This window comes from Rhinolophus sinicus, chromosome 1 (assembly GCF_057876585.1).
Source record: "Rhinolophus sinicus isolate RSI-liver-muscle chromosome 1, RSI-T2T, whole genome shotgun sequence".
Classification (NCBI taxonomy): Eukaryota; Metazoa; Chordata; class Mammalia; order Chiroptera; family Rhinolophidae; genus Rhinolophus; species Rhinolophus sinicus.
In genome coordinates this window covers 55935306-55952022 of record NC_142501.1, presented here as the reverse complement: position 1 = coordinate 55952022, position 16717 = coordinate 55935306, and positions in this window count along the sequence as shown.

Here is a 16717-nt window from a genome sequence, read left to right as displayed (position 1 = left end):
AGCATATCATTAGATGTGTATTTACTGTCTTCCCTCTGCTTTTTTACAAGTGTCTCCTAAGGAATTCTCACAACACCCAGGGGAAACAATAACAAGCTAATTACCACCCTTCAGTTCCTTCCCCTGCTCCCATCCATAGAGTTACCCTCTCAGAGAGGGAGCATTTACAGAACCCCTCCCTGTGTTTTATACTTGCTTAACACAGTCTCCCCATTCCCAGTTCTCCTCTCCCATTCCCAGTTTTTTCCATCCCTATTAAAGAAGTTTCCTGATAATTTGGAGGAGGAAAGTTTGGGGAGGGGAGTAGCTGAGGCCCAGAGAGGTGTAGGTATTAGTATTGTTTCCCTGACATCACAGCAATATTTAGGATAATGTGGGAGGAACCAAATTCTTAATTCTCTGATTGCTCTTTTGGGGGCAGAAACTACCTGAACAGCATTTAGAGGCAAACAAGAGACACGGCTTATGCTGCCACGATGCTAAATTATGAATCAAGTGTAGGAGTGTGGCAAGTCCAGCAAATGTAACATCTACATCGGTGGTCTTCAGATTGTTCAGACCAGACCTCAGACATGCCATGCCCTGTGTATCTCATTGGCCTCTTTGGCAATGCAAAGAAAAGAAAGAAAGAAGGGAAGGAAGGAGGGAGGGACGAAGGAGGGAGGGAGGGACAGAGGAAGACACGTGCATATGTATGTATATATGTAAATTTACATATATATATAGAGAGAGAGAGAATAACCATGACAATGGTTACATTTTTAAAAATACTAATTTCTTTGTGCTTTTAAATGTAAATTCATATTTCTAGAGATTATAATTAAAACACAAACCAGACACATTTTTTGGATGACAGATTCTGGGTGGACTCTTGGACCACCTGAAAGGCCTTCTGGAGTCCCAGTGGTCTGCAAAGCATACCCTTAGTTACTCATTTCCTGGGCCTCCACTCAGGCAGAGAACTGTAGCTCATGTCAGGATGGTCTTGGTCACAGACAAAGCTGCTGGGCCTGTCACTGAGATCCTGGGTATTGCTGCTCTGACTACCTAGACACTCCACCTCTCTGCTCAAATACACAACTGCTTCTGGGAAGAAGCAAGTCTGGACTGGAGGGTACAAGAAATAAGTAGAGTCAATATCAAGATAAACTGGAAAAGTTAGAATTGACTGTACTTCTTAGCTCTCTAAACCATAGGTGGCATAGTTGACATTCTCAGTGGATTCTCTAACCCATTTGGTAGCTTTTCCTCTTTCCATAGTTCTCATGTCTTTCTGCCACCCATACTTTCTACTGTATGCCTCTGGCACTTTCACATCCCCAGTCCTATCAAAATTTACTTGTCCTGAGTCCCAGCCCACTCTCTACTGGGCCAGATCGCCACATTAAGAAACCTCTACCAATGTGTTGAAATGTACTATCACCAACGAAACTGTGCTTTTTTGGTAGGGGTCTTCAGAAGCCATTGCCTAGATGGAAGGAAAGAAATAGCTATAATGATGGAATTTCAGACCCATGGCAGATGGCATGATATAAATTTGTGTGAGGGCGGTTAAGGATTTTTCTTAAACAATGTCATGGAACAAATAGCCATCCATCCTGTTTGTTGGTAAGGCCATCCTTGTTTCAAACCTAAGGTTTTCAGGCTGTTTGGAAGGGTCCAAAACTCTTTCTGCTTCTTTTGTCACTAGATCTTGAGAGGTAAAATTAAATTTGAAAAAGACAGGAATCCATCCAGGTAAGAAGATTATGCATGAATTATCAGGGTCTGGGCTTCTGATTTGTTGCGAACATGGTGGTCATTCATTTCATGACTTGGTTCCAATTCATGGGTAGTGTCCTGAAGTCCCCTCAATACTTATAACCATAATAGCTTCCATTTATAGAGAATTGCTGTATGCCAAGTGCTTTATGCTGAATTTGATGAGGAAACGTAATCTCAGAAAGGTTAAGTCACCTACCCAAGGTCACATGGCCTGGTTGAACCCTGGCTGTGTGTTTCCCCATTTGCTCACCTCCAAATCATGCCTCCTGGGTTAGATAAATAGCAGATAATCATGGAAATGAAAAAAAAAAATTTCCTGCAATAGTTTTACATCCTCTGGATACACAGAGGGGGTGTTCCACAAGGCACTTCTACACTGGCTTCTACAGGGGCCAATTCAAGTGTATGTGCACTATCAGAATTTTCATCTCCCTAAATTCAGTTTTATTGGCAGCCCCTGTGATTTTTCAGCATGATGCTACCCACCCCTTTCCCAAGACTACAAATATACCCATAGTTTAGGCATCTGGTTTCTAGGATAGTCCTTGAGTTTCCACTTCCCCAGGCAGAGTCTAGCTTTCTCACAAGGGCCAGCCAATGTGAACTGAGAAGTATCTTGAGATTAATCTTCAGAACCCCTCATCTCCCTGAGCTTCTCCCCTAAGCACTACTTTTCTGGTTCTATTCTTGTTTCATAAAGTATCCCCGTGGTGCTTTTGTATTTTAAAGGATGTGATCTGGGAAGACTGCACTTAACACCATGTGCTCTAATAGTGGAACTTAAAGCATTTTGGTGGCAGGATAATTGGGGAGGGGGAGACAGAGCCTTCCCAGAGGCTTTAAACTGCATCACTACATAAGGCTGATCCTGCATCTCATTATCCATTAACTTCAGATGAAAGCTATAAAATTGGATCCTTTTATTCTGATAGTTGAAACTAAGCAGATAGTGGGCTGATTTCTCTATTTTTACCTGGCAGCTGGCATCATGCAGACACACTCCCCATCGTCCCGCCCCATCTTGTCTTTGGCTCCCTCCCCTCAGGGGCAAGGTCCTTAAGGGAAATAGCTCCCCATGATGTGTCTGCAGGGGCCCTGTGGAAAAGGTTAAGTTGTCAAATGAGGAGACACCACAGCTAACACCCCCATTTCCCCACCCCCCACCAACTCTGGAATGAAGATGGAGAGTTTTCTGTGCCTGGTTTGGTTCACAGAGACACATAGTCCATCATTTGATTTGCTATAAAGAATATTCCTTCCCTGCCCCCGCCCCAGCATCCTCTAGTTTTTGCTTAGTAACTTAGAGCTGGAAGGATCTTAGTGATAATCTAACTGAACCACTTCATTGTGAAGAAAGGGAAACTGAGGCACAGAGACCAGAACCCAGGTGTTCTGATCCCCAAACCAGTATTCTTCCCACCACCACACTGCATCTAGCTCTCTTTGCATTTCAACTGGATACTTTTGGAATTGCTTCCTTCAAACCCCAACATCAAAGCTTGCTTTCCATGACAAAGAACACAGATACCAACTATCGTGATAGTGATAACGTGAGCATTCCTCCTGCCTGGTTGTGGCCACTTTTTGGCAATGCCTCATCATAACCACACCATGCTCCATAATCCCACTGCAGCCCATCTGTGATTTCTGTGAAGTTAGAGGGCCTCGCTCTTCCCCTATTTCTACACCATGTTAAATGTCACCTTACCTCAATCCACTCCAGACCAGAAAGGGGCTGAAGGTCTTAAGGCACAGAGAAAAGGAGTAAGTACACCTTTTTTGCCCCTGACTTCCTACCCTCAGCCTCAGATGAGGAGAGAAAGAGGCTGTCTTAAATAGAACATTTTCCTTAATACAATGTCAAGACTTTCTCAAGCTTCAAAGGAAAAAACTCTCTTATTGTCCAATTTTGAAGACTGGATGCAAAGGAAGGGGGTTGAGCTTAGCATGAGGAATGCTGAACATACATAAGAAAGAACTTGTAACCATGCGAATTGTTAGACAGCTGTGTTCTCTGAATACACCAGGTAAGTTCTGAGATGGTAAAATTAACCTCACAGGGTGCCTTCTAGTTCAAAAATTCTGGTTAGAAATTTCCTTTTCCCAGTGTTTGGTGGTCTGTCTAATTCCAGATTCCTCAGGCAGTGCTCACTCAGTTTCCTATCCGGCCTTGGATCAAGAAAACATTTTTTAATCATATGTTGGTCCTAAACAACAACTTCCTTATCCCTAAGAAACAAAACAAAATTCAACGAATTCAGGAAAAAATCCACCAGATCACTTATCAGTTTGATGTGGGCACAGGCGCAATGGATTGAGGGTCCAGAGCCTTGGTGTCCATAATAGGCTGAAGTATGTCCCCCCAAAATTCACATGTTGAAGTTCTAAACCTCAGCACCACAGAATATGATTGTATTTAGAGACAGGGACTTTAAAGAGGTAATTAAGGTAAAATGAGGTCATGTGGGTAGACTCTAATCCAATATGGCTGCTATCCTTAGAAGAAGAGATTAGGACATAGACACAGAGGAATGACCATGTGAAGAAGACCATCAACAGGTCAAGAAGAGAGGCCTCAGAAGATCAACCCTGCCAACACCTTGATCTTGGACTTCTAGCCTCCAGAACCGTGAAAAAATAAATTTAAAGTAACTAACCTGTGGTATTTTGTTATGGCAGCCCTAGCAGACTAATACGGTGCCCAAATATATCTTGGCCATTCACTTGCTGTGTGACCTTGGACAAGTCATTGAAAACTCTCCAAGCTTCAGTTTCCACATGAGCTCTAAGGTCCCTTCAATACCTAACATTCTGATTCTTTATAAAAGGAAAGCCTGGTTATAATACACAGCTTTTACTTTCTTGCCAATGATGTTAGTTGTAAGTGGACACAATTCCAGACACAACGTACTCATGCAATCACCTACATAGGCTTCCATCACCACATTATCCTTCTAAGTGTACAGTCGCTTACACAAGCCTTTCACTACTCTAAATGCCAGTGTAGATCCAGTTTGCAATGCAAACATATTTGGGTCTTTGACTCTCAGATGCTGTTGCTTTGCTGCATCTCACAAAAATTGGTTGGAATGAGAGCATTTCAGTCAGTTGCCTGGTTTTGGTGAACATAATGCCAAATAGCCCCACTGGTTTATCTCTATTTAATTGATGGATCTTGTTTTTAAACTGTCACATTCTGTCTATATTTTTTGACTCATAATCACTTTGTGGCCATGCAAGGTAGTCAATTCCATCACCGTTATTCTTTGAATTGATTGGTAAATTCACTCAAAAGAATCAACCCAGACAATTGACACAGTCTCACTCATGCCCAGAGAAAGCACTCTCAGGCCATGTCTATCAGATGCCAAAACATCCACTTGGGTCAATCAATTCAGTGAAAAATCAGTGTAACCTACAGCTGTAGCACAGTGTAGGCAGAACAATGTTCCCTTGTCAGCCTGAGGTGACTTAAGTCTGTACATGGCCAGTGTCCTACCCCATCCTCATTGAGCTGGCTTGTTAGGATAAAGAAATGTATGTTCATCTGGACACACGCACACATACATAACATGCCATACTATTCTTAGTCTTGTCTTTTTGTCTTTTGAGGAGAGAAAGGACTAGGAGATAGAAAACTTGTGCTGTCAGGGGCAGTAGGAAGACCTTGGATGACGTAACTCAGGTGCACATTTGCATGAATGTAACTCAGATTGGAGCTTTGGCCAATAACTGCCCCCATTTAATGGGATGAGAGAGAAGGAGCCAACTAGAATGCAGCTTGACCATGTAAACTGGTTATAAATAAAAATGGCCCGACATATATTTGCATACCTCTAGGCTTTTGTACTTGGCTTTTTATATTTTTATTCTAGGACTTGCATGTTTGTATTCCCACATATTCACATATGCCTGAGTATTTGCGTGTATGTTCCTGTTTTCCCACATGCCTGAATTTGCTGATATGTACTTGAACATTTGCTTCTGTCTCTGAGTGTTTGTATGTGTTTGTACATGGGCTGTGTATGAGCAGGTAGACTTGCCTGTGCCTCTGTGCATATCTCCTTTCGGGTTTCTGAAAGAGAATGCTATTACATGTATCTGCATGTCTTTGGAGATCACTAACTCCGGTGAGACTTCAGACATCTCTCAAATGGCTGGCAAGCCAAGGATGAAATCTGATGCTAGAGAATGGTTGAGCAGGCCCTCTGCTCAGATCCCCTCTGGCTCAACAACTATTTTCTTCCAAGATGAGGTCTGCAGTGTCTTCCAAGAACCCGTTCTGCCTGCCTCCACTACATCTTGACCTCTAGGGTACCCTCTCAGCCAATTTTTAATGGACCTAATGAGTAGAAAGGAGTCTTTGGAAGTGAACTGGGAGTTTAAGATGAAAATAAAAAAAAAGAAACTTCATCCTTTCATTCTCCTAATTTTCCCTTATTGACATTCATCAGCCCTGAGCCCGAGGCACAGGGGAGTCAGCTACTCTGCATTTTTTAGATCTTGGAACACTTTAAAAGCTAAAAAAAAAATTGCTAAATATTTTTAGGTAGGTATGATAATCATATTGTGCTTATGTTGTAAAAATGTCCTTTTATAGAGATATTCATTGAACGGTTCACAGAAGAAATGATATTACGTCTGGGATTTGCTTCAAAATATATGAGGTAGGGTTCTGTTCAATTTAGATGAAACTGGATTGACCATGAGTTGATCATTGTTAAAGTGAGGTGATGGGGACTTGAGTGTTTGATTATATTATTCTATGATTTTGTTTGACTTCTCTCTAGTAGAAAAGAATCACAGTCAAGGAGGGAAGGAAGGAAGGAAGGAAGGAAGGAAGGAAGGAAGGAAGGAAGGAAGGAAGGAAGGAAGGTCACGTTCACTCAGGCATCTCCTCCTACTATTTCCCCTCTATACTCCCCATCTGGAGGTGTAGCTGAGACTATACTGATTCCCCCCATTATGTGGATGAGGAAGTGGACGCTCTCATTGGGTAAATGATTTGTTTAAGGCAACTGGGAGCGGAAAGCTCTGACTAAAATTCAGGCAGCCTGTCTTCCCACCGATGGTTCTCACTGGATTATGCATAAACATGAGTCTCACACCGCCATACAATATAGAATTTGTGAGTAAATACCTATCAGATTAATGAAAGAACTGAGAGTCCAGTTGCTCATACACTTGCATGGGGCATACCTACACACGTGCATCTGCAGGGACACATACACACCTCAGTTCACATAGTTATGCTTCCCTTGGTTGTACACTTTAGATCACTTATTTTGAAAAGGTGTATTAGACGTGATATACAGGGGCAAAAAAGAAAGAGATCAGATTGTTACTTCCAAGTGTGCCTATTCTGTGTGCTCATGTGAAGAGCTGGGCTATCTACATACTCTTGGTGAGAATGTACCAACAGGGAAGCTGGAAGGAAAACATGTCCCTGACGATGGACAGATCAAGCCCAGGATCACAGACACTTGGAGAGTTGGGTAAGGAAGGAAAAACATTGGCAGACTGGTGACTTATATCACTCAACACAACTGTAAGTTTGTACACAGGGATACAAGATATTTTTTTCCTCTCATACATAGATATGTTCAGATTTTAAAAAACCATCTATATACTTCCATAAAATAGTTTGTGTGCCGCAAACATCCTCCTCCCATAAGCATGTTATGTAGCCATGTCTGTAGAGAAAGGAATTCTGAGGGGGTGAGCACAAATTTAGGAGTCAGAGGACAGGAGTTCTAGTCTACTGTCCATTGCCTGCTGAGCATGTCAATTTCAGCAAGTCACATCCTCCCTCTTTGGCTCAGTTTTCCCTTCTGAAAAACAAGATTAATATTAGGCCGTTCATATCAAATAATGTTAAACATAGAAAAGCTATTTTATCTATAAATATGTATTTTACTGTACATATTCATACTAAAAAATAATAAATATGCACCTATAACATACATGGCACATATGTATGTTTCTATCCATCATCTACCTATGGGTAGAAAAATTGAGTAACTTGCCTAAGATAACACAATTTGAATACGGCATAGAATAGTGAAATGATGATGGGTTTTGGAATTAGAAACACCACTAAAGAGCTAAAAAGGCGTCCAATATAATTACTATGGAATATCTTCGGCTGGTTATCTCAGTTGGTTAAATTAGTGGTTCTCAAAGTGAGGTCCAAGGACCCCTGGGGGTCCCAAAGACACTTTCAGGAGCTCTATGAGTTCCTTTCTCTCCCAACTACATATCTGCATGAGGTGATGTACTTCATACACTTCAACCAAAACAATATATCATAACAAATTGAATGCAGAAACAGATATGAGAATCCAATTGTCTTCTATTAAGCTAGACATTAAAGAGGTTTGCCTAAATGTAAAACAATGACATTCTTGTCACTAAATTGTTTTGGAAAATACAGTTATTTTTCACAAAAAAAGTTAGTTATGTTAACATGTAATAGATTTATTATTATTTTAAAAGGTTTCAGTTTTAATTTTTAAGAAGGTAAATATTGATAGGTATAACCCACATAAAGAAAGCTCTTTGAGATTCTAATAATTTTTAAGATTGTAAAGGGGTCCTGAGACCAAAAAGTCTGAGAACCACTGGGTTAGAGACCATAGTTGATGAGGTCAAGGACCTGCCAAGGCAAGACCAAGCCAAGGAGCAAAACCCAGGCTGCTCTAGGCTGCTTGCCCTCCTGCTAGCGCTGCCACACATCCTCAGTAGTGCTCCCTGCCAATCTCAGCCCCATCCTAACAGCCAGTACCCATGGCCATCCTGAGCAAAGAATTGGAGTGGTTCAGAACACCCACTCTGGGGTCAGGCAAGTCAGATAGGAATCCTGGCGCTGCCAGTGGAGCGTGTCATTAGCCTCCCGGCCTCCCTTAGCTTCCCTTTTTGTAAAATGGAGATATAACAACTTCCTTACAGTGTTATTGCAAGGCTGCATTGAGATAACGAATTTAGCACTGTGCCTGGTACATAGTAAGCACTTAAGAAAATGCCTATTATTATTAATAATAGTAATAGATAGATAGATAGCACTTACTAAAAATTTCCTGTATGCCAAGCACTCATCTAGGTGCTTTTCATACATTCATCCACTTAACCCTCCCGTTCCACTGTAAGGCAGTTAACAACCTTAGGAGATAGTTACTCTGCAGTTGCTGTTGCTATTGTGGTGGTGGTAGTTGTTTCCTAGGTCCTGCCTACGGGCAGAATAGTGTAGATTGGAGGATTAGATCAATGTTTGTGGTTTTGATTTAACTCTGACATATAAACAAGAATATTAAGTGGGGAATCTGATCTCCCAGAAGCCTCTGACTCCCACCTTCTTCTTCTTCTTCTTCTTCATCCCAGGCCTAAGGAGCCAAGTTGCAGGATCAAGGGGAATCAAGGGTCCTTGGACCACATGGTCTTCAGCAAAGGGTCAGACCTTTGAGAACAGTGTAGGGGGAGGGGAGACAGCAAAAGCCTCTGTCACCATTGGCATCAGTGATAAGTCAAAGAACCTACTTCATCGGTGCTCTAGTTGGGATGTTATTCTCTTTCATTCATCACCTCTATACACACACGCACACACACATCACTTTCAGCAAAGTCACCTACCCATGCATATGTGAACAGAAGAAATGAACGTGTTGAGGTCCTTGCATGTATGTGTTATGCATGTTTTTAGGGTGTGCCTCTAGGTAAACACATTTGCAGAGAGAAAGGACTACGTGAAGTTGTAGACAGGAGGGAGTGACTTTCTCCCCAGTCTTCCTGCTTCCATCCTGATTAATTAGCAAAGATGCTATAACAAAATACAGGCTCTCATCTCCTGTATTTTTCTTAGGTTAGGTTCCCCCAGAGAACATTGTGGCTGGTCTAGGTCTATCCAACCAGTGGTATGGAGGAGGGGTAGGGGTAGTTCAGTTGCCTCTCATCACCATGGAAACTGAGTGGCAGAGCCACAGGGAGCAGGAATCTGGGGCTCTCGGCCAACCACCAGTCTTCAAGGAGAGAAGAGAGGGCAGGATCCCAAGCAGGGCTGGAGAGGAGGGAGAGAGGAAGACTTACTCTTTTCCAGCAGTTTTCAACTGTGGGCATTAGGACAAGGACCTCGGGACTATTGCAATCTGGTGTTGTGGGATAATAAAGTGGGTTGTTGCTAGAGACAGGTCTACCAGGCAGAGTTCAAGAGTCTTGGGCCTGAATTATCTGGACTCAGATCCAACTCAATTGACTAAGAAGATAAAAGACAAGCTATTGTCTGTCCTGATTGGGTTTACAACCCTCTCCTTCAAGCTTTGGAGACCACATATTCCTGGGTATGAGTGGAGGAAGGAGGAAGTAAGGGAGTCATTGTTTTGTTTCTGTTTTGGAAGACAGAGAAGAGAGCCCTCCGATGTGCACAGTGTGAACACTGCCTTGTCTCCTCAGTTTACATTATGGAATTCTGGGAGGAACTGAGGGACATTCTCATTTCTCAGAAAACGTTTTTGCAACCAAAGGAAGGGGCAGGAGAGGTGATAAAGAATGACCAGGTAAAGAGGTTAGAAAAGGCCATCTCTCCTCTATGGTCAGAATATGAAGATATGTTCAAAATCTGGAGCCCAAAAGAGCCCAGCAAAGAACTGGGGCAATTATCTACATAATTCAGCACCAAACCCTCTGACCTCAGATGCCTTGCTTTTACCTGAATTTAATGGATAACTGTCCCTGAGAGAGAAGAGACTGGTCCCTGGCCAGGCCAAGACTCAAATTGTGCAATTCCAGGACCCTTTCCAGCTGAGACAATGAAAGTGACTGGGAGTTGGGGAGAGGTCTCAAGATTTGGCCTCAAAGGTCTGTGGGCCCCAGGGTAGCAGAACAGGATAGAGGACAGAGGCTTTACATTTGTGGGCTTCTTTAACTGCTAGAGGTGGAGGGAGGGGGGAAAGGGGTGTTGGGGGAGGGGTGGGCAGGAACAGATGCTTCCAGATCTAAAGAAATAATTTGAGGAGGAAAGACAGGAAGGATCAAACAGAGAAAGAGGGGGGGAAGGAGGGGGGAAAGGAAAGAAAACAAAGGTATAGTGGGGATCGGAGCCTCTTTGGTGGAGGAGAGATAAAGGGGAATCCGGGTGAGATGGCTAAACCAACATCTGCCCCCAGCTATAAAACCTGTCCTATTCGCTGCTCGCCCAGGGGCCACTATGGGGTGGTCAGCTCAGCCCCTGAGGTGTCCTGGATTGGAAGCTCAGCAAGAAACCTTTGAACCTCAGCTGTCCCTCCCAGATTGCCCCCACCTATGCCTTTTGGTTCCTCTTCCTCAGCTTTCTCAGTTGGAGGGGAGTTCGAGGAGGAACACTGGGGCTGGGGATTGTCCCAGAGGATTATTGCAGAATGAGAGGGGCAGAGGAGCAAGGATATGAGGAAATATGGAGCACAGAAAGCAGCAGGAATGCTGAGCAGAGAACTTGAAACAGCTGAGCAAAGACAGACAGACAGAGCTGGAGGCAGTCACATTCCAAAACAGTTCATATCATCAGAGAGACAGAGTCCAAGAAGAGAGGTTTCCTGCTGAGAGACCCACATCTCCCCATCTCGCCTCGAGCCTGGTCAGGAAGGTTAGGGTGAGGCAAGGAGCTGGAGAAAGGCAGCTAAAGGCAGGAGCAAATATACATGGGAATATGCCATACCTCCGCCATTTTCTCCCCTCCCCACACGGTCTGCCTTTTTTCCTTCCAGCTTGAATTCGACCCCTATTCTGTAACCTTATTTTCCAAAGTGTTCCAGCTGAATGGAAAGACCCCACATGTAGAAAGTAAGAGCCATGGGGTGAGGAGAGATTGCCCCAACAAGAACAAACTGGTTGGTGGGGGACGTCTTCCAAGTGACTCACCCCTTCCCCCATGGATAGCCCAGCCTTGTCCTTGCCCATCAGATTTGAGAACGTGTTTCCCCTTTTTAAGAGCCCTGATCCTAACCTGGCCTCCAGAGACAAAAGCCAGGGGAAGAGGGAGGCAATTCTTCCTATGATTTGGAGTGGAGGTCGCGGGAGGACCCACTCTTGGCCTGGAATTCCTCTGAGGGAGGAGACTGGGATTCTTCAGTCGCCAAGTCCTGGTGGTTAGGGACGCTTCCACCACTAAGTAGATTTCCCATCTCCATCCCCTCAAAAATCTTGAGAGGGTCCCATTTCCTGCTCTTGTAACTCAGAAAACTATCTTTTCATTTTTAAAGAAAATGAGATCTCCTTATCTGGTGATGGTAACAGTAAAGTATTGGTCAGTCGAGGAGCAACTGAGAGTCCGCTCCATTTTCTATGGAAAAAAATGGAAGGTGGAATAGGGCAAAGAAAGGGGAGTTGGGGCTCTAAGGGCGAGACCCCGGGGATGGAGCGGAGTTTACCGCGCAGTGAACCTGCTTCGCAGGCCACGCAGACCGCTGCCCCCGCCCCACGCGCTATTGTCCGCGTTCCGAGCCGGGGGTCGTGACCCAGCTGCACCCGGGGTGGACGAGGTGTGGAACCCGGAGGAGGAGTCGGGTCGGCGCCGGCCTTTCGCATCTCGCCTGGGCGGGTGCTGGCCCCATTTCCCCGATCCAACAGATCTCTGCCCCTCCGAGAAGGGGCGCCGGGACCCTGGAATGAAGGCAGCTACTTTGTGCCCCATTCTCTAGCCCCCGGCTTCCGGGGAAGCCAGAGGTGGGAGCAGGAACCTGGGGTTGGGCTATTTGGCCGTGCCTCCTACACGCTCCGTTTTAGGGTTTCTCTGCCCAGGAGATAATTTCCTCTCACAATTTATGATCCTGGGAAGGGAGGGTTAGAAAAGAGGAGGGAGTAAAGGTGAAACTTCTTTGGGCTTGACTCACATACCCCATTCACGGCTAGTAGAGCAGACCCCAGAGGACCCTACTCTTAGGGAATCTGGCAATTGCTGAGGGGACTGGAAATTTAAAATCGTCCCTTCCCATGTATTAGACTCTATAACCCTATTCACCCTCAAACATACTCCCAGGCCCTTCCTTACCCACCCTCGTCTTCCTGGCTCCTGATTTGTCAGCTAGCTGGGCCTGCAGGAACCGGGAAGCAGGAAGGTGGAGCTGCAGAGGCCCTTACCCCTGCTTGCGTGAATGTGGGCTCGCTTCTAGATGAACTCTATGCTCAAAGAAGCTGACACCAGAGAGAAAAACAGAAAAATCCTGAGGAGTAGAAGGAGAGCCAGGTCTGAGAAGGGGCCCCTGGACCTGGAGGGCGGTGAACAAACCTTGGTTTCCTCTCTGCTCCCCAAATCCAAAAGGCATTGGAGCTACTTAAGCAACACACGTTTTTAGGTGGCTGAGGTACCCCTTCAGGTCCCTGGTTCAAACAGTGCACGCTACCATTTTTAATTCTCAAAAGGCAGCTAAAAATCGGGTACCCAAAGTAGCCACATGCTGCAGGGGGAAATTAAAAATGGGGCTAGCGATCCAGGGTGCAGAAAAAGCAGGCCGAAAGGGGTGGTCAGTTCTATCAGAAAGATGGGTCAGAGGCAAATACTTTATTTTCTACCAAATCCCCCAAATGTTTGTTTTGGGCTCCTGCCCAACCAGATAAATCAAGCTAACAGATTAGGAAGTTCATAAAATTGTATTCTTAGGTAATGATATCCAGAGAGGTAATAAATATTCCCTCCGCTCTGATGGCCGCTGGAGTTGGGGGAGCTTCCATCTCTTTTTCCAAGCTTGAGAAGGGTTTCTTGAAAGGGGAATATTTTAATTAGAAATAACTCTCCAAAGGTAGGGTGCCAGATAAAAGCTGAACAGTGGCTTTTTGAGGGCATGCTCCCCCAGAACTGGGCAAAAAGCAGAGAAAAAGATGGTGGCGTTGCCCCAGTCTGCTGCTCCTTCCCGTCATAGCACCTTTGATCTCAAGGTCCCCCTTCTTAGTCAGTGTCTCCTAATCTTAGAAAAGCAGACAAACTGTGCCTAGCAGGGGGTACCCTGGCCCCAAGCTCTGGAGAATCCCTCAATTGTTTTTCTCTTCCTTACCACTCCCCCAAATACACATATACATATACATCTAACATCAGGAAGATGTCTCTGGATCGCACGCAACCCGCCAAGTCCATGCATGAAAAAAGCTGACACACAGCTTGCAGAGGAAACTTTGTAGGAAACTTCATACAAACAGCAGTGAGAGGCCCTCAGAGAAACAAAGTTCCCCTGTCCTTTCCCCCAGACTCACTTTCTCGGCTCTCTCTCTCTCCTTTTTGAGCTAAGTTTCTTCGCTCCTCAAGTACACAAGTCGGCGCAGAAACTCCATTTTCCCCATCCAAAAGCCTTCCCTCCCCAAGACCGGAGATAAAAATTGAATGGCAAACAGAGACAGAGATTGAAACTGCTATGCTCCTCACCCCCAGAGCAGATCGAGGGCTAACTACTTACATGTCAAGGGGATTTTTGACCTGTGGGGATCTCCTGGTGCTTGGAGAGGACCTTGGAAGACTGGTCGTTTCACCCCGTCTTCTTTTTATTTGGCCATTGGAGAGAGATACAATGCACTAGCAGGCATTCATGCGCCTTGCCTCTCCCATTACTCTGGGCAAGAAATCGCCAGCCCCACAAAAGCAATGGCATCCTATCTGGAGACCAGGGGCTGAGCCAGGGCTGGCTTGGGAGGGTCAGAGATGGGGGTGGGGGAGAGGTCAGAGGCGCTGCCGAATATAAAGGCGATGAGAGAGAAAATGCTGTGTCCTCCCCGTGAACCTGGGTTGCGTCCTCCCCGCCCGCCCCCCCCCCCAGTCTTTCCCCCACTGCTCAACCCAACTTCAATAAAAGACCCAGCCCTTGGCCCTCGGCTTCCCAGTGAGGCTGTAGCAGCTTCGGGTGGATCAACAGCAGCGGGGACCAAGACTGCGGAGCTAGGGGCCCTGGCTCAGGTTGGCTCCCCACACCCCTCAACCTAACCCTCCCCGGGAGCCTGACCCCACTCTGGGTGGTCAGGTCCAAGGCAAAGGAGAGCTTTGGGGAAATGGAGAGAGTGGAGCCCACTGGAGGGAAGACCAGAGGCCCAAATCTTCAAAACCTCACATGTAGAGGGGTTTAGCTTTGTTTTATTTGTCAAGAGTTATAGATTTCTGATATTTCACCGTTTCAGACCAAGAAGTACTGAAACAGACAGAGAGAATGACTATGAGTGTATGTGTGAGAGGAGGAAGGAAAAACTAGAGTCCCTCTTAAAGAAGGGAAATAAAAGAACTATTCCAATCATTTTATGCTGCTTTTCCTGAGTTAAAGAGTGTCCCTTCAGCAAGTTCAGGGAGCTTAAGAAATAAAAGACAATGATTTTTTTCCCCCTCCTTGCTTTCAACTCTTCCACTTTTGGGAAGAGAGGGGATAAATTCCCCTAAAACTAAAAGAGCAAAGATAGGAAAGGACTATGGATTTTAATTTCCTTTTTTTCCCTCCCTCTCTTTTCATCTTATCCTACTTACAGGCTTGGAAAGACACCCAGTCCACCGCTCAGACCTTCCTTCCCATTTTCCAAGCACAGCTAGACCCTCTCTTTCTGCCCCAAAGTCAACTGCCTCAAGATGACAGGAGCTACAGTCAGATTTGGCCACTAATTCACTTGATTACATAAAATAACTCCAGATAATTGTTGGCCCTGCTTCCTCACACTGTACGCAGCATGTTTTGCTGTCTCCAGGGCACCATTGAGGGAGGAGAAAGTAGACCTACAGGACCAAGTGATTTCCCCCAACACACACACACACACACACACACACACACACACACACACACACACACACCACTCCAAGTACCAGTCAGCAAGTGGTACAAGAAGAAATAAATCCAGAGCACACCAAACAGATTTTCACAACTTGATCTCCTTGTTGCCTTTTACTCCACAATTTGAGAATAGAGGAAAGGAGTATCTCTGGTTCCCCTACGTACCCCAGATCTCTTCGCCCTCTCTCTCCCACTTCTAATAGCCCTCTATCCTGAAATTTGGATAAATTGCCTGAGCAGCTCACCAACTTCTTCCCCTACCTTCTTCCAACAAACAAGCAAAAATTTGAGCAGGCCTTGCTTAGAGCTTGGTCTTCAGGACCAGAATTATTTGGGAGCCTTTGCCTTAAATTAATTACTCAAGTAATCCAGACCAGTTTTCTTAATTTGTTTATTTTTTGAGCCCCAAGGAAACAATTTTTTTAAAATGATTTACAGCCAGTCTTGTTCTAGCCTTCCCCCAGCCCTGCGGAACCTAGAAGGTTACAGGAAGACGGGTGGTCCCTGGCTCTCCCTGCGTCTTTGCTCAACAACTGGCAGGTCCATTATAAAAGTTAGGGAAAAAATAAAAGTTCTTCATTATCTGCAAGCATCAGGCTTTGAGGCCTACCCATGCAAGGGGGCCTCCCAGGCCTCTGGCCTCCACTTCACCCTTCTTTCCAAGTCTAAACAAACAGAGAAGCCATCCTGACAGGTCACTTTGCTGCTTCAGAATCACCAACTCAAAATCTTTCTTCTTTTAAGGAGAATGCATATGTTGAGGGGGCATCTTTCTTAATCCCTCAACCTAAAGGGCCCTAAAGGATGAAAACTCTTCTCTATCTTACTCCCTATCTTACTCCTTCTTGTCTGCAAATTAAGCAGGCCTACTCAGCAAAGAGAAGGGAAAGGGGGGAGAGGGAAATAGACAAACACAAGTCACTGTGCCTAACTATAGAAAAGTGAGACCCCCCCTCCCATCTCCACTTAAGTACCCCCAGGAGAATATAGTCTCTGCAGACTCAGAGGGAAGGGACACGAGAAATCAGCCATAATCTTCCACATTTCATCTTCTGAAGATACCCTGTCCCAACCCCCTAGCTGGTTCTTCTAAGGACATTGGAAAACTGGAGTTGAGAGTTAAGATTTGTGTATTTGCTTAGAGTAAACTTAGGCAACTATAGAAAAGATGGGGTGTTATCAGGCCAGAAGGAGGA